The sequence below is a fragment of the Nannobrachium achirus genome (genome assembly GCF_963921795.1).
Source record: "Nannobrachium achirus genome assembly, chromosome: 12".
Classification (NCBI taxonomy): Eukaryota; Metazoa; Chordata; class Actinopteri; order Myctophiformes; family Myctophidae; genus Nannobrachium; species Nannobrachium achirus.
Genome location: NC_137832.1, coordinates 24,425,263 through 24,444,625, shown reverse-complemented (window position 1 = coordinate 24,444,625; position 19,363 = coordinate 24,425,263). Strand labels below are relative to the sequence as shown.

Genomic DNA, 19,363 nt, shown 5'->3' with positions numbered 1-19,363 from the left:
GCTCTGTCTCCCTCTCTCTTTCTCTCTCTATGTCAACCTCCCTTTAACATGCGCATGGCAGCCATTGCTGGCGTACGTGCACGCACACACACATACACTTTTCTCTTTAACCCATAGTAGCTAATATCCCTCCTGCTCCCTCCCTTTCTCTTCCTCTCCACCCCCTCCCTCTGCCTCCCTCCCTCCCTCCCTCTCTCTCTTTCCCTCTGTATTTTTTCACCCTAGCAGCAGAGCCAACGCTAGCTTCTGATTGGCTGATCGACGGCCTTTGTGTGCTTTCTGTAGCGTGACGTCTCGCCGGCACGCAGTGTGTGTGTGCGTGCGCGCGTGTGTGCGCTTAAGCATATTCGCGTGTGTTGTGTGAGGGTGGTGGAGGGGGGATTCACATCATGTGTGCTGCTGATTTAGAGAGAGAAGCGGAGGAGGGTTAGATGAAAAGAGAGAGAGAGGAGGGAGGTTCTGTACGGTGCAGTACTGATAGCGATCACAGAGGCTGGCTTTGAGGGGGGGAAAAAACCCTCCAATGCGCGTGTGTTTGCGTGCATGCGTGTGTGTGTGTGTGCGTGCGTGCGCGCCGTAGACCTGCCGTAGCGTACTAGCGAGTCAGAGGGAGGGGAGAGAAGGAGAGGGAAAGCAAGGGAGAGAGAGAGAGAGAGATGTGTGTGTGTGTGTGTACTAGAGCTAATGTAAAACAGGATTAAAACACAAGATGGCTTCCTGAATGGGCAGAACACAGACGAGAGAGAGCGAGGGAGAGATTGAGAGAGAGAGAGGGAGAGATAGAGAGAGAGAGAGAGAGAAATAGACGGAGGGATAGAGAGGTGAGGGGAGAAGGAAGGAAGGAGCCGGCCGGGGAGTCTTCTGATGGGGATACGGACGGCAGGGAGAAGGCACACACCGAGGACACTCAGAGGCACACCGGGTAAATATGAACCACCGGACTGGCCCCCCCCCCCCCCAGGAGAGAAGCCAGGGACTGTTGTACAGGAGGAGATCTGATGGAGGCGTTGTGGCGACGAGGGTGGGGTGGTGGGGTGGGGGGGTTGTTTGGCTAGACCCAGGAACCAGCTTGTGAGACAAAACACAGCCGGCACATTTTAACCGCTAGACAAGGGTACAACTAAAGCCTATGGGGGGAGGAGGAGGGAAGGCAAGGGAGACCTACGCTCTACTAGATAAGGAAAAAAGAGAAAAAAAATATTGTTGTATTCCTGCCATAATTAACCCTTGTTGTGATGATAACCTGGTTCTTAGCAGGCTTTCATTCCCTTTTCACCCTCCTCCTCCTTTTAGCATGGGTGACAGTTGCCCTAATGCACAGATGACAGTGAATTTGCATGCATTGCTGACATAACCTTAAATGGGGTTACTAGACTGATGCCAGAACCGACATCAGGGGGAAGGCGGGCATCGCCAAATGTGAATTGCGGCATTACATAATAATTCCATAATTGAAATGGAATCCTCAGCTGTCTTGTCTATTTCTCTCTCGCTCCATTTCTGTTTGTCTTTCGCTGGTTCTTTCTCACAGTTGGCGGTAGAGGGAAGTACCGGATCGCTGTTAGAGGACAGAATAAAAGTGATTTAGGCACTGGGTTGGGGGGGGGGATATCGTTGTGCTTGTAGTTGCAGAGGATTTGAAGGATGATAATGTGGGGGTGGGTTGTGTAGTGTTGTGTGTTCTGCAATCTGCAGGGCTGCACTGCTGTCTGGAGTGACATGTGTTTTTAAAATGGCTCTTGTCGCATTACTCTATTGATTCTTCATCTCTCTCTCTCTCTCTCTCCCTCTCTTTCCCTCCCCCTCCCTCCCTCAACCTCTTTCCTTTATCTCCCCTTCTATCTCTCCCTCCCTCCCTCTGTCTCTCTCCCTTCTCTCTCTCTCCCTCTCCCTCTCTCTCTCCCTCCCTGCATTTCTTATGGATGCCTGTAAAGGTGGGATATTTTGAGAACGACGGTCAAAGCTACTCCGTGAACCAACAACTGGCAACTGAGGTAAGAGATCACACCAAGCTTTCTGTAGAATAATGTGTGTGTGTGTGTGTGTGTGTGTGTGTGTGTGTGTGTGTGTGTGTGTGTGTGTGTGTGTGTGTGTGTGTGTGTGTGTGTGTGTGTGTGGGGCATACGTGCATGTGTGCGTGAATACTGGTGCAGAGGACAATACTCTAAAGTGACTCGCTGTCACTTGTCATGAGCTGGTGGAGGTTCACAGTTAACAGTACAAAGTACGCCAAGCCGTCCTTTTGCTCTCAGTATCTCTGTATGTGTTTGTGCGTGCGTGCGTGCATGCATGCGTGCGTGAGTAGATGTTCTTAATCCATATGGTTGTATATGTCCACGACCACGTGCTCTGTACTTCTGTTTACAGTACTATGTACTATGCATGTTAATACAGTATGTTTTCACCTTATTTATTTTTTTGATTGCATGTGTGACAGTGGTACTTATTGTTAACCCAAAAGTAAAACATTAAATCAATCAACGTGATTAAACCGTCAATGTAAATTGCTGCACACAAGTCACCAACCCATTATCTGCTAACAAGGAGATGTGCACATATTTCGTGGCTTAAAGAGCTCATTATCTTACAGGCGTAGAGTTGTCCCGGAGAGTACAGAAAGTACATTAAGTGTGTAGTCATCTTTTATAGCTGCAAACCTCCCGTCCCCTTGTGGTGGGGTTGACTAGCCCAGGTGCCGGCAGCTCACCAGCCACGCTGGTGAGCTGAAGCTGAGATGAGCGCTGTGGAGCGGCGGTGGCGGCGGCCAGGGTTTAAAGCGTCCCACGCTGCCCGCTGATTGGCGCCAGAGCCAGGCATGTGTTGAGACAGCCGGGCCAGCGAATGCAAGAGGCGGGAGGGGGGGGGGGAGAAGAGGGGAGGAGGCAACCTACACTCTGACTCAGGAGTCGGGGAGGCTGGCCTTCCTTCCTCTCTTCTCTTAAGTTATGGAGTCAAATGAGGTAACGGGAGTATAAGTTAGTGGGTCACGCATGCGTACGAGTGTGAGCGTGTGTTTGTGTGCTGTTGTAAACCTGTAGCGCGTGGCTACCCGTGGCTGCTGTTCGCTGGCTTGCCGCGCCATGGCATGCTTGTATGTTTATACGGAAGGAGGGGAACTGAGCGGCATGGGTTCATACATACGGTAGCTAAGATGGAATTAGTGTAGATGGCGGTGGAACCATTGACAGTCACAGTCACTGCCATTGCATAACGCGGTCTTGTGATGTATCGTCTACCCTGTGTACTTGAAAGCAAGCTCTTATTTGACATGCAATTAGCTTCTACAATAAAATGCAGACACAGTTGGAAATGTTCTACTTCAAGAATATCTAGGTGTCCTACTCTGCTGTGTTATGCATCGACCAGTCAGTGGGTGAAAATATAGGTTAGTCATTGATTTTCAAACCTCACACAGACTAGCTTAGCTCAAAATGGCCGACATAGTTTTTTATCTGAGCTACACCTAATCCAAATCCATGTTTACATAGGCTCCTTATCTGTTAGATCTAGTCCATGTCCACCATCTGTTATCTACAGTAGGTTAAGAGTTGCTGACACTTTATTTTACTTAACCAGAACCAGAATGATATTCCAGTGTTTTAGCCTATTCATTAATATATATATATATATATATATATATATATATATATATATATATATATATATATATATATATATATATATATATATATATATATATATACACACACACACACACACAAATACTAAATATCTGCCAAATATAAGGTAATTTACTTACAATGGTGGAACAACACAATGGCTCAGGAGGTAGTGGGAAGTGGAAGCTTCACGGTTCAATTGCCGGCTTAGTGTTGAAGTGTCCTCGAGCAAGGCACTGAAGCCCTAACTGCTCCTGATGAGTTGACTGGAGCCTGTGTGTGTGTGTGCGCGTGTTTGTGTGCGTGCGTGTGTGTGTGTGTGTGTGTGTGTGTGTGTGTGTGTGTGTGTGTGTGTGTGTGTGTGTGTGTGTGTGTGTGTGAATATATACATGCACAGTATGTTTTGTCATATGACAAGTAGCGAGAATAGCTGACAATGCATTGTGGTGTGATGTGTTGTGACTCTGACTGGCACCCCGGCATTGCTAAACCAACCAAACCGCTCCAGCTTGTAAGACAGGCTATTTTCAATACAAACAAACCATGAATCTCAGGGGATAAGTATTTTCACGATTCCCTCATGTACTTTCACCACAAGGTATAGTTAGGTCCCTCACTTTGGTAGCTAACCGTTGTACACAATGGTTGCTACCACACTGTACTACATACCTCAGTCTGCTGGCCCAGGCTTGAATTCCGCCTCAGCCTACTGTCCTGTTTCAGCCCCAATGTTGTGTCCCTCTCTGCTTGCCAACTAATCTGTCACAATGAAAAGTGCACAGGAGAACGTACTGTATTCTCTCCTTATAGTGAAAACAAACCACATAACTTGTCCATTCACAAGGAGATGTGTAGGATGTGATTACGCCCTCTGCTTGTGGCTTTTCTGCCGCTGCACAGCAAAGTCTTCAGCGTTCATTTAACTCTGGGTATAGGAATGTACTGTAACTGTTAAGGGTCCATGTTTACACTCTCAGAGTTACATTTGTTAAATTGTAACTGTGTTTATAGAGAGTCGAGCGTCCTGGGAGACTGGTCTGTTCTCACAGGCTCTGTTTTTTTCTGTCAAACATTTTCCTGGCTACGTTATCAACACAAACAGCCCTCTGTAGCCAGCAGATAGAAGAGTCTTGTGATTGAACACACTCATCTAAATATGGTGCTGTATGGTTGTGGATGTGGGGCTTCTTTACAAATGATTACACATCCATTTTGAATAACACTAACTACACAACATAGCATAAAATAATAACACAATAATACATGTCCACAACAATGTGTATTTTCTTCCATCATAAACAGTATTTGAAAATTCCAAAAAGAGTTCAAACAAAGTGAATGACAAATTGCATTTACCTCCCCTTGTGGTCTCCTGATTCTTCGGGACAGCTTTGAAAGAAACCAGAGATTCGCAGATTTTAATGGATGGTGTCCGGCCATTACCACATTTTGGTGTCAGAATAGCTAGTAGAATGCAGAACTTTCTGATGTTTCTTCTATACCAGGTCTGCCGATGACTTCCTCCTCCTGTACTGTAACCCTAAGACCTGGACTATAATGCTATCTGACCTTATGGAGGCACAGGTACTCTTGACCAGAGTAGAAACGTTGTGTGCCAAGGTTAGTATTTGGCTAAATGCCAAGAGAACTGAGGTGATTATAACAACCTCCAGGGCCATACTACACCTCTAACAACAACACTGCGCTGAAAGAAGTCAGTGACTTCAAATACCTGGGCCCATGTGCCAACTCAGCAGAGCAAGACCTTAAAGTAAGGAAAGCACTCGTCTAGAGGGTTTTGAATGGCAGTGTGTGGAGGACAAACTTCACCTGTCATATTAAGCTCTGATTCTCTGTGACTGTAGAGTTTGTTCTCCTATACGTCTGTGAATGCTGAAAGCATGTCCCAGAAGTCCCTGAATGAGCGCTACCCCAGAATGCTTCAAGCAGTACTAAACATCAACCAGATTGAACATGTTACCAACAAGTATCTGTATGGGGAGCAGCCAAGGGCGAGTGAGAAGAAAGCAGCCAGGAGAATGAGGCTGGCCAGACACTGCCATAGACATCACAACTCACAAGCACTCACCAAGCAAACTTTATGCCTTTGGAAACTAATAAACAACACATGGGCATCGATCACGAGGTGTCCCACACATACCCACTGTAGGTGGATGTACTAAAGAAAGATGCAGGGGCGGAAAGTACTGGCAAGCAAGCCAGGTGTATGGAGGATCACATCCTAGACAGTCATATATTGTGGGGAAGCAAAGGGGGACTGCCCCATATAGGTCGAACTCCCGTTGGGTCGAACAGCATCGGCAGGTTAAGTACCATGCATAGTAGTACATAAGGACCGCAGGAATACACAAGAAACGGACGCCTTTGAAGGAATCATTTCAGTTTTAGGGAGGGTCCTTATGCCCTGTCCTTGGTTGTTTGGGAAATGAGACCATGGGGAGTGTCAGACTGCGCCGCCGTGATTTACACTATTACTCATGCACAGGATTTCCTCTACATTGTGAAATGAACCCCACATGGTATGGGTAAAGTAGAAGGAATCACGTACCGCCAAAACAGAAACGGTCCCATCCAGTTACCGATGATGACTGCCTGACAATAGATGCAATAGTTCAGTAATCATTGCATTTAGCCTTGCGCGGAATCCCCAACACCTTGAGAGAAAGGGTTAATCATGACCTAGTTTCCGTGGCAACAATGAATGACTGGTGACATCATTGCTGTAATTTTAGCTCAGCCTCAATGGTTAGGTCACGTGAGCCAAATAGAGTGTGTAGGACTAGGAGTGTGCGTGTGTCTGTGTGTGTGTGTGTGTGTGTGTGTGTGTTGGGGGGGTGGGGGTTAAATGAGTTGATGTAAAGCACACACAGCAAGCGGAGGGTTTGACATCACTTCTTCCATTAATGGTTTGTTTTGAGCATATTGTACCACTACGACTGCACTGTAAGATTTCCACGCTGTCAACAATGAAGTCACTCTTTACCCACGTGTCAACACGTGGTCATTGCCTGTTATTGAAGAGCTTCATTTAGAAAATAACTTACATTACTAAATGGTTCTCAAACATTGTTCATGTCAAACACCATGTCTCCAACATGATATGTGGTGTATGTGTCCACCAATATACATAAGTCTCTCCTACAGAGGAAGACTAATGGATGCTCTCAATCAAATGTTAAAAGCTACAGAGAAGGTACTTGACGTTGTATTGTTGTCATGTTTAGGCTCTTCTAATTAATGCCACTGAGCTGACGTTTGTCTCAGCACTGTCCCGCTTGGTTGCTCATGTTCTTCTGCAAGTGCTCACAACCTGGCACTGTCTAAGATCTGGCATGGATTCATTCATGGTACTCTTGCATGGCACAATTCTTGGTGGCTGGTCATGTCTGGGTACCAGGGTGGCTGGCTGGAGAAGTTCTTGTTTAGCGTGGATGGTGTACAGTATCTGTCTTTCTTCATAGATGAGAGAGAGGGAGAGGCTGTCAGCTGCCTGGTGCTGCAGTTAATGAAAAATGAATGGGTGGAAAAGAAGGGGGAGGATCGCTAGGTTGTCGCACCTTTAACTCTCGCCTCTCTGGAGGCTGTCCTGACACTCGCTGCTGCTGCTGCTGCTGCTGCTGGCACAGCGGAGCCAGATCTCTGTTCTGAACATCTAGAATCACACTCTGAACATAGAATCCTTTTACATTCTGAACACCTACGGATACCGCTACGCTACATTCTGAATATCTAGGACAGTGGTTCTCAACCTGTGGTCGCCAAATTATTTTGAGGGGTATTTTGAGGTGGTTTTGTGGAGTTTGAAGAGGTGAGTCTTCAGGCCACGGCGGAAGCTAGTAGGGAGTGAGTCTGTCATTCTAAGTGCGACAGGGAGTTTATCCACAGTTTGGGGGCCAGGAGAGCGAATTGTCTAGGACGAGTGATTTTTTTCCTGGGGTTTTTAGCAAGGGTTCTGTCAGCATCCCTGTATTAGCTGATCTGAGTGAACGGGTGGGGTTGTAGGGGTTGATCAGGTCTTGGAGGTATCTAGGTGCCATACCATTGGCTGCTTTGTAGGCCAGCTACATTTTGAACATCTAGAATAGTGATATTCTGAACTGCAAGAATCTTAATACTGTTGTACATTCTGAACATACAGGCTACGGCTTCATACTGAACTTTATCTAAACCTGCAACATTCTGAACATATGGAATACTGCTGAGCATCTAGAATCCTTGCAATGAGATATGCCTTTTACATTGAGATTTTACAATTTAGACTCTTGATGCTCTTATCCAGACTATAAGCTAGCAAGCTTCCATTTCTAGCTCTGCAAACAACATTCAATCACATGTACAGAGCTCAGAACCTGTCGTTATTCCTCTCTAATCCTAGAATATTCATCTAGAATCCTGCCACATTCTGAACATCTCTAGAACCTTACATGTTGCTGGCTTCTCTGTGCCGCTACAGGCACGTGCTGGCCCTTTAAGGCAGGCTACGCCTGACTTGAACATATGGGGAGCTAATCTTAGCCCAGCTCCTGGGAGAGAGAGACAAGGCTGGCAGTGAGCCACCGTGCGGGCTGAGGAACCGTTCTATGCTTACTCTCTTGCTTGCTACCTCTGTCTCTTCTACCTCTGTTTCGTTCCGTGACAGCCTCTGTGGTTCACCTGTTTTGTCTCTGTAATCTCTATGTTTCTCTGTGCTTCCCTTTCCAGTCCCAAAATGTATAGACACTTACACACATAGCATATCATGTGTCAGCTTCTCGCTTTCCTTCTTCTAATTGAAATCTATTATCTCATATTGGTGATAGCTTCATCTCATCACTGTTGACTAACCACTTCTCAGGTTTCCTCTATTTATTGTTCATCATCATCATATCATCATGATATCATCAGGTACAAAATGTACAAGGCAAATATCCCCTCTTGTCTTGCTTTCTCACCTGCATTCTTGCTTTCTTAGTTTCTCACCCCTCCATTCTCTACTGTCTTGTCTTTTCTTGACTTCTGTCAGTCAGTTTACCATCCATCTATCCCCCCCCCCCCCCCTCCCTCCCCACACACACATTCAGGGTACTTTTGGGAGTCCATTTTTGGTGGTTCTACCCTGCCCCCACCACCACCATTTCTCCTCTTCCCTCCTCCTCGACTCCACCTCCCCCCTCTTCTTTTCTCTTTGTGAGGAAGAGTGGTGAATTGAAGTACAAGAGAGAGTGCTAGGGTGATGGGGGGGCCTCTCCCAGCTGGGCTGTGTGCGTGCTGACTTGCACGTGCCGCGTGCAAGTCAGGAGTAATGAGTCATAGTGGATACCCTACCCCCGACAACTACGTCTCGCACACCCCACCCCAAACACAACCTGCACCACCCTGAACCCTACACCACCTGTCCTGCCCTGCCCTGTCCAGAGAGCCTGCACGGTCACCAGAGGGGAGCAGAAAGACAAAGAAAGGGAAGATAAAAAGAAAGACAATACAAAAGCTGCTTCATGCAGAGAGAGAGAGAGAGAGAGAGAGAGAGAGAGAGAGAGAGAAGAGAGAGAGAAGAGAGAGAGAGAAGAGAGAGCATGCAGGGATAATGTAACAAGGTGATGTCACACTAGCAACATGAGATGGATGGATGGACAAATGGAAGGGTGTATGTATCTATCTACCTATCTATCTATAGAAATACATTGGTAAGAATAGAGATGCATACATATGTGAAGTACTAGTATTTTATGCTGCTATTCTGCTATCGTGCCTCCTCTCCTGTTCTGAAAAGTCCCGCCCACCAGTAAACCCACTGACCTCTCAGTGATGGAACGAGAGTGAGAGAACAGTTCAATGCTATAAGCACGCCTGTGTGCATACTGTATGCGTGTGTATGTGGTCACGTATGTGCAGATGTAGGCAGAATGGTATGAGCGTTTATTCTCCCTGTGTGGATGTAAAAGTCTGGCTTTCCCCCCCTCCTGCATGTGAGGTAGGGATGGCAGGGAGGGAGATGGATTAGTCAGAAAAAGAGTGAGAGAGACAAAAGAATGGAGGAAGGCAGAAGAGACTGAGGGATACGGAGAGATGAAGAAGGAGCAGATCAATAGCTCAAGGGAGAGAGAGACGGGGAGAGATAGTTTAAAAAGAGAGAGAATGAGAAATATAGTGGAGGGAAAAAGGTAGATGAAGAAAAAAGTATACTGGTATGCACAATAAAGAAGGAATTAGAAAAAAAGGACAGCTTTAATCTAAAAAGCTCCCAATATCAGGCATCATATTGACGCATTAAATATGCACTGTGCAGATATTGTTTCTTTAAATAGAGAAAGAATGAAAGAAAAAGTGGAGGGAGACTGAAAGCAAACAAAGAGAGACTTAGAAATTGAGAGAGGCAGAAAGAATTGGGAAGGGGTGGACTGGAGGGACAGAAATAGATATGGAATATGATAAACGGAGAAGAAGAGAAAGGCAAGGAGATGGAGACAGAAACAGAAACAGTGAGAACGATAGAGATGGTTAGAGAGAGTTAGATCAGATGACCTTGATGCCATTAGGCTGGGGGGGGGGGGGGGGGGGTTAAATGGGTCATGGCGGGTGAGGCTGGGGGAGGTGTGTGGCTGGGGAGGGGAGGGTAGTGAACACAGGAAGAGATGAGCAGTGGTGGGGGGGATGGGTCATCCTGTCAGCAACATAACTCAGTCATTTACTCAGCATGGAGGTCATGTGAGTGTGTTTACAGCTAATCGTTGCTGTCGGGTGGAAAACTTACACTGTTACTTGTCAGAAAACGGGAAAAGGTTATAGTTATTAGTCATTATTTAGTCACAAGCTTTTGTTAATAGTTTGGTTCATTGGCTCAACATTTATAAGACCCACATACACACTTAACCACTTTCACTTAGAGGACCTATATCAAAAATATCAGATCTACAAGCTCACAATGCGTCCCATCACGATGAGTTGTGAGCTTGTAGATCGGCTATTTTTGCTACTTTTGTGAGACACTGTAGTATGACAAAGTAGGGTGTTAACTAATAAACTGACATCACGCTCTGGCATCACTGTGATGTCACAGAATCCCTTTTATGCCCATATATGGAGTTCCCTGATGTCATCAATATTAAGCCCATATCTAACAGGACTTCATATGGGAATGCCCATATATGGAGGCCACATACCACACTAACAGAATCCATATATGGCCAAGACAGCCCATATCTGTGTGGCTGGTTCTACAGACAGGGATCACCATGTATGGGCATAAAAGGGTATGATGTCAGATGTCATAGACATAATAGGACTGTCACATAATGAATAACTGAGTAAGCATGTTTGGGCTCTCACAGCATATCTCCTGATACAGTACATGAATCTCCATATATAGGTACCAGGGGTCTCCATATATGTGTAACTGGTTCTATATACATCACTGGCCAGATGGCAAAGAGGATGTCGCCCTGAGACGTCTTACTAGTAGTAATACATACGCAAAACTACAAATATATGCATACACACAATGTTTTTGTGTGTCAGATGTAGTGCTTCACTCTTGAGTGGCAGAAGTCCTCCCACACTTATGTGTTGTGTGACAGGAATCATGTCAGGGTTTTACACGAAACCCTTCCATTTCCTCAACTCTCAGAAAGGTGGTTTTCCTCACTAACCCACCAAGTACAATAATCTTAGGCCTCGCAGCCCTTCCACAACTACTGATGTCTTTGTTAAAGTTAAAATGACTGTGCATGCTGTGTGTGGGGTGTGTGTGTGGGGGGGGGGGTGTGTGTTTGTGTTTTCGTGTGCTTTGATTGGAAGAAAAGACAACAGTGACTCAGGCTTAGTCATATGTTAGAACACATCCACGCGCTACCAAGGATGCACTTTTGTTGTCAGTCACCCCCTCCTACAGCCCAGATCTTTGTCCTTATTGCAGAGAAAGACGGAGCCTAGATAAGAAGTGAGACAGATATGAGATGAGAAATGGATAGAGATTGAGTTTGAGGGCATGAAATAACAAAAACAAGACTAGCTTTGAAACGTATTCTGACCACAACATCACAGAGACTCATCACTCATGCCAGGCTATAGCAGGTGTACGGTAAGAGTTCATCTGAACTTGTCTCACTCTCTGTTTCCTGGCTGGTTTCCTCCAAAAGGTTAAAGTTACTTCTTTTACTAGCTGGTTGTAAAGTCTTGGTTCCTGTTACCATGGGAACTGTGTTTCAAGTTCAAGCAGGACTGCAGTAGTCAGTCATGTAGCCTTAATATGCCTGTCAGGAATGTGGATGTATTGTAATACATTCAAGGTCATACTATACACCATGAGATATTGGCACAGTGTTGTAGATCAGCTTCTCACAGTATAGCTATGACTTTGAGTGTATTATTCCAGTATTACCAGTTTAATTGCAACCATATGTCACAGTTAACTATGAAAACCGGCATATCTTGTTGTATCTGAGTCAGTGAGTAAGTAACGCCTCAATGTCTATAGTCTATAGCTGTTGTCACATTGTTGACATTGTGACATCACATTTATGTGACATCACCTCATCAAAGATCAAACCCTGGATATTATCCATACATGGAGAAGACTGGATCATCACCTAGATCTCCCTATATGGAGCTGACCTCTACATCTGATTCCCAATGCCTCAATGTCTATAGCTGCTGACCTGTTGTGACATCACATCGTTGTGACATTACATTGTGACATCACATTCCATCCTTGCCCCTTGTATGCCCATATATGGAGATCATATATGTCTATAGCTGACCTTTATAATTAGCAGACATGGCAACGGCGCCACACTGTCTGGCCGCTTGCTCGTCGCTTTGGAATCGGTTCGTTGTCTGTCTCTTTCTCTCTCTCACCCTGAACCCTACAAATGGTTTTAACAAGTTACAATACTTATTCTTCATGCAACAACACATAAGGTTCAGAAAGGATCGCTGATGCAACGTGTTGCACTTTTGGGCTTGTAGATTAGATTAGCTGTGATTTTTTTCACGCAGCACCGTAAACAATGGATGACCAGACTCGACGCTCGCTGCTCTGTAAAACACTTTTAACAATTTTGCTGCCATTTTAAACATAGCTGTAGTAAGCAGCTGCCAAATTGTCCTTACCTTTTAACGTGGGCACGCGCACGCATCGTGCACAATCTGTGCGCCACTCATCTAGTAGACTGTAGACTCGGTGACAAGCTTTCGAATAAAAAAACCCCCATTGAAATAGACATATCCGTTGCCACGCTGTATTTTACCAGTGTTTACATGAAAAAACATTGAAAAAAGCCAACTGTGCGCTATGGTAACAAGTGGACACGTTCGCGCACAAAACGCACGATATGTGCGGGGATCATAATCCAGGCGTGTAGAGACTGGATCAAAGTTTCCAAACGCAAAAATCCGATTGAAAAACGAGTGTTCCATCGCCGAGTAGCTTTCTCTTCTGTTACACTGTAAACCAACGGAGGCGGGACTATGGCCCAGGCTCAGACCGGATACGGAAAGCTAGATCCGGTCCAGACCGGAAATGACCGGATACAGTTAGGGGGGCGGGCCTAAAGAGCCAGAATCAGCGAAAATCTGCGATAATACTTTTAATCCTTTCATAATGATTAAAGCTAATTAAACTTCCGGGATCGACGGGCATGGCACCGCGGTACAGCGAAGAAATCTATACGGTTTCTACGGGGATCGCGCAGAATGAGTTAATCATCACACAACGAGGAGAAACTGCAGCTCTTTGAGTTGGTAAAGCTTCCAACTTTCATCACAGCATAGGCTAATGAGCGCATCGTGTCCCAGTCAGTCTCCCGTTCTCCAGACCGGACTTATATCAAAACCACACAGCTTAATTAAAAATAGGCTATAGAATTCTGTCTTCTGTTTGGCTACATTCGAATGCAATATGGATTCTAGCCTAATAATTAATCCCCTTATGCACAGTGAAGCTTTCAATCCCAAATACAATGCTTTAACTGTTAATATTGGCTCCTTGCACGCACCTGCTTGTCAAAAGAAAAGTCAAAAATCACAGTATGCGTTTTCACGGCAGGGAAATTTGTATTCTCCCGGTACTTTCAGCAAAAATTACTAGGTAGTTTGCCGTGATATTTCGGATGCCTAAACTTCCGGCACACAAAATAAGTGGCTGTTTTCACATGGTGTGAATTCCAAAATTGCCGTAATTTTTGAAAAAAATTTCCAGAAGTTTGACTCTCTGAAAAACCGGGCATTAGTGGTATTGCAAAGTTTAGCGCCAATCAGTCCAGCAGTGCCTGATTGCTGCTCACAGACAAGACAGACATTCAGACTCACGGACAGACAGACATAATCCCTGCCCCTTGCTGTCCCGGCCTGGTGAAGATAATAAGATGGAATAGTTAGTGTTGTTATCAAGGGATATTGTCACTCATTGGAATCCAACTCTGCCGATCAAAATGTGAGACTGGAACTAATTGTGCTATTGTATAGTTGGGAAGTAGGCCTAATCGATTGTGTTACCACATACAGTTGGAAACTATGTTTGGGCTGTAACACAGCTTTTGAGCACTTTGAACAACTTAATTATATAGAAATTGCTTTGAGGGTTTCTTTTTTATGCTGGAGCTGTCTAGCGGTAATTTCTGGAAATTACACATCCTGTATGTTTTATGTTAGTTTTGTCCTGGGAGTCAATATAATAATACACATGTTGGAACCATTTAGAGCAGTTGTTTTCTGTTCTGAATTGGCCCTGCCATGATGGTAAAGTTCTGTTCTCATGTTCTCATAAACAGTATATCCTCTCTTAATTACATACAGCTGATAGTTGGTCCTTTAAATTGTGCTTTGGACACATTGGAATTTGCTGTGGCGGCAAAAACAGCAGAGGAATTTTCCTTTTTGAAGGTTGGTGGTTTTCACCCTTTCGTTGTTGATGTACTTCGCTGGTAAAACAAAAACAAAATCCAAAGTGCACCAGGTTATAGTTTATTTAAACTGTCCCACAATAGTGTGTGTGCGTGTATGTGTGTTTGTGTATTTATGTATCATATCTATTTTATTTATAACACCATAAATTGATGATTATTGTCTTGACCATTGAACTAGAGTACCTTGCTGCTAATACCTATACTAAAGTGCCTTGCTAATACAATACAAATATGCCATAATGGACTTGGCAAGATGTCCTCCCCATCAACGGTTTTAGCCATTGTTTAGACTCTAAACAATGGCTAAAACCGTTGATGGGGAGGACATCTAAACGTTAGAGTGACCACTTAGTCTGGTGCAGTGGAGGAGATTTTAACATGCGTTAGTCTGTTCTGTTTGAAGGTATTTCTATGGTGATGACATTGTTCTCATTTATTCCTATCAACTCAGCCACGATCATGATGTTTAAGTGTGTTTGCTTGAAGCTACGAGTCTATATTAGTCCATAATTAGAAATGTTGCTGCAATTTGGGTCCACATGACAAGAGTTGAGAACCAATTGCGTTCCAAATATGTTTGCTCTAGGCTCACAAGTTCAGTTCATGTGATGTTATTTTTCTATTATGTTTCCTTGATGGCTGAATGCATTCCAAGAAATTATTTCTTTCATCAGTAATTCTGGGTCCCATTCAGATTTATATTTACACCGGCACGCTCATCCAAAATGACTTACAATAAGTGAAACCCAACTGTTTCAGCTTCAGTAACATGGTGATTGTAATGAGAGCGAAAACAACAACAACTTTATATATCAAAGAGAAATAGTAATACCTTGAATTAAAATGGCACTTTTTTAAGTACTCAAAGTTGCTTCACATGTTTGTGTGGGGGACAGGGGAAAACCTGCTTTATTAGGAAAAAACTCAGATAAGCATATAGGATAAGAATTAAAAGCAATTTATATGTGTAAGCTGGTGATGGAGGGGGTAGGGTTCGGTCTCGGAGTCTGGAGTTTTGCTGTGTCACTGCAGCGAAAGAGAGAGGAGGCGCTAGTTAAAGAGAGGGTGAATGAATGAGAGCGTGTGTTTGAGTGTGGTGGTGGTGGCAGAATATGTGTGTTTAGGGGGGTGGCGTATGGAGGAGGGGCTTGGTAACTCCATGCTTTGTCATAAGACACATGTGCCCACCCAGTGACGGCGAGGCGGTAGCATGATGATGATGATGATGGTGCAGGTGATGTAATGGCTACGTCATACCCACATGCTTCCCACACTCTACCCTCACTTTCCCTCGCTCACTCTGTTGGCTCTCATTGGCGCTTCTTGGTCACATGACCCTAGTCTCTTCTCTTTTCTCCTTCTTCCCCTTAGTCAGCTTAGGCTGGGCCGTGTGAGTCTTTTGGGGCTGACGCACAGTGTGTGTATGTGTGCGTGTGTGCTCTGTATATGTATGGTATGTGCATCCGTGGAAAGTGTAGGAGTATATTATGAATTAAAGGGCCAGAGAGCATGCAAGAATGCCCGACACGACTTAGACACGAAGGATACAAGGAGACCAATGTCCAAAACAGAAGTAGCGATATCTGGTGAGACGGAGGAATAGGTGGATCAAGATGGATCAAGAGAGAAAGAGAGAGAGGGAAAGCCAAAGTGAGCCATATAGAGTGAGGACTGAGGAGGTTAATCCAGTAGTAGCAGACAGACGGCACACACTCATAATGAGAGAACAGCAACAATGTGCACGAACTGACAGCGGGCAGCATGGAGGGTGACGGCCATGTTTTATTTGTTTTGTTTCGTTGTTCACTCCCTCCTCTTCCTGCATAAATCCAGTAGTGTCGAAGAGAAGAGAAGCAAAGAGAAGAGAAGAGAAGAACAAGGCCGGTCAGCAGCGAGAGAGCGCCCAGCGGTCATGATGATGATAATAACGGTGACGCCGAAGCAGAGCAATGGTGAGGAGAGAATGGCGGAGCGAAATAAGGAGCCAAGTAGGGATGGCACAGAAGAGACGAAGAATTAGGAGAGAGGAATGTCTTTGATCTTCTCCTCGCCAAACAATTGCATCTCTTACCACGGCACCCACGATGGTTCTGTGTCGCTGCCACCCCCGGCTCCGCTTGGCGACGAACGACGATACCGTTGCTTTAAGTCTGTTTGTTTATACCCTTCATCTTCCTCTCCATACTCTCCATGCAGAACCAGTATCAAAAGAATAACCGACTTCTCTATTAAGTCCCTTCCTTATAGCTACTTCTCTCCACACCCACTCTCTTCCTGCTTTTTATCTCCCCTATGTCCGCTAGGTTCCTCTTTGCACCCATGTCTACCAGCTTAGACCTACGGTACGGCTCTGGTTTTCGATTGCGCAACTGTCATCTGTGGTGTTGCTGCTTCCCCGCCACCCTGTTGCCCAGACTCCTCCAGTTAATGCCTATTTTTGTATTCCATTCTCTTCACTGTTGTCTCTCAGGATGAATGTGTATGAAAACAAAAGGCTTTAGATGCAGGATGATGGAGTGTGTAACAGTTATCAGGCCCCTATCGGTCATCACCTCCAGCCAAAACCTTTCGCCCCCTCACCTCTTCTAATCCTCTGTTTCCTCGAATCGGTATTGAGCGGTAGCGAGCAGATAAAGCCACCTAGCCGAGCCACCGTGCTCCCGGTCTCCCGCCTACAAACTCATCTCTTTTCCTTTATGTACATCCCGTGTCAGGGCTGACACTTTGTCAGGCGTCAAAGATGGAAGGTTGGCTTTGGGGTCTTAATAGAACGATTGGTGGCTGGCATGCCATGGATGCGGGCAAGGGCAAGGCAGACAGAGGCGTCTCTGTCCGTCACCTGTCCACTGGCCCTCGCTAGATGTGAACGACATCGATGCTGAGACGTGGAAGGGAGAATCTTTGCAAAAGGGAAGTCTGGCGGATGGAACGCCTGCGTACACATTTTAATGTTGTCGCTTTTTCCTTGCGGTTTTTCATCTTCCTTGTTGATGCCGCCTTGTATTGGTATTGCGCTTGCATGGCGGCTTCGCTCGCCCCTCGATTATCCAAAATGTATCCAGGGCTGTTTCTGGACAGACTAAATATATCATACAGTATATTATACGGTACGATCCATTTCAGTTAGACTGTTGTTAACGGTTATTTTTTTGTTGCAGCAAATAGAGTAAGAAGGATTTGCTCAATGGTAATAGCTCTGCTGCAGCACTGCTGTTTCCTAGGCTGCCACTAGCGTCCATTCCCCAGCTTTCACTCCCTCTTGTTCTCTCTCTCTCTCTCTCTCTCTCTCTCTGGGCTTGCTGCACACTCCTCCATTCCATCGTACGTGCCCAATGTGGCTCAGATAATGGCCTCTCGCTCTGCACACACAGAAGAGAGAGGGAGGGAGCAGAGCTGGGGGAGAGAGAGACTGAGCGAGAGGGAGGGGTGTAGAGTGCAGCAGAGGGAGGGAAGGCGAGAGAGAGCAAGAGACACAGAACGAGAGAGAGAGAGAAGGGAAGGTGGGGGCTGCTACGAGGAGAGCAGCACTACGAGAGCAGAAGAAAGAAAGGGGATATTCAAAGGGGGGGAAGGGAGGAGCAGAGAGAGATAATGACAGAGGAAAAGAGCGAGAACGGAAAGCGCCGGCCGTAAGTCGAAGAGGCAGAGAACAGGAACAACGCACGTGCGTGTTTGTGTGCATGTGTGTGTGAGGGTGTGGGTGCGCGTGTGTGTTGGGGGAGGGAGGTGTGTGTATGTGTATGTGTATGTGTGTTTTGCGGCGCTCGCCGTGCCTGTGTGCCTGTACCTGTCGCACAGACCAGAGGGTAATAATTTAGACAAGAAAACCCACAAAGGCAGAACCCCCGGCACACGCAACGCTACACCGGATTGCCCGTGGCTTTGCTCTGCCTGTCGAGTGTAGCCCATGTTCCTCTCTGTCTCCTCTGCCTTGTGTCACTGTTGGATCGGTGGCTCCTCTGTCTGGATCTCTTGGTGTAAGTAAGCCATTTACTAGCCTCTCTCTCTCTCTTTCCCTCCCTCTGTCTGTCTGTCTGTCTGTCTGTCTGTCTGTCTGTCTGTCTGTCTCTCATCCGACCTCATATTCTCATGGAGGTCTCCTGCACGTCTCATCCTTGACACGACATGAAAGGCAGGGGGAGGAGGGAGGTGGCGTAAAGGATGGACATGGAGAAAGAGACTGGGGGGCACCGTTTGTAACATCGGGGATTTAGGTTCAGCTGTCTTCTCCTCTCCCATACATGAGTCCCTTTATAGTCTCACCTTGTCTTGTGCTGTCAACCTTGAAAGACATCTGCTCTGCTCTGGTAGTGAGTGGGGAAGGCTTGGTTAGTTTGCCTGTTGGCGGGGTGACTGCATTCTGCAAACATGCTAGTTTAAAGGGCTGTTGTTAGATGGTAGTAATCTGCCCCGACCGGCTTAGCTGTCTCTTCCGGTTGAGCGTGCTGATGTTTTGGAACCGCTGTCTAATGTGCTTGCGTGCGTGCGCACTACGTGCATGTGTGCGTTTGTGTGTCTGATGTGTTTGTGTGTGCTCGCGTGCGCGCATGACGTGCGTGTGTGCCATGTCTGTGTGTACGTGCCATCTGTGTGTGTTTGTGTGTGAGAGAATCCTGGCAGTAGAGTAGGTTTTGGCATGCTGTAAATATTTGCCAGAGCACGTGGTCTTGCGCTGTCAGAGGCGCCCGGCGAGGTGCCCGCCCGCAGGTGTGTGCGCAGTGCATATGGAGTGAAAAAGTCTACGCTTCTTCTCTCCAAATATAAACATTTTTACAGTACATAATGCAGAAAAGAACCAGAAATAGAAATTGTCTTTTTTTTTGCAGTTATTTGTAATTCAGT

At 45.8% G+C, this 19,363-nt stretch overlaps 1 protein-coding gene across 2 annotated transcripts in view; it reads left to right on the top strand.

The window, feature by feature from the left end:
* The first annotated feature begins 830 nt into the window (after nucleotides 1–830).
* tet3 (tet methylcytosine dioxygenase 3) overlaps nucleotides 831–19,363 on the top strand; it is a 46,230-nt gene continuing 27,697 nt past the window's right edge. Inside the window, exons 1-2 of one of the 2 annotated variants that reach the window (XM_080738178.1) lie at nucleotides 831–922; nucleotides 1,935–1,994. The gene's annotated coding sequence lies outside the window, so the exon portion shown is untranslated. Of the gene's footprint in view, nucleotides 923–1,934; nucleotides 1,995–18,380; nucleotides 18,499–19,363 lie in introns of those variants that run through there. The other variant, XM_080738179.1, reaches the window with a different exon arrangement.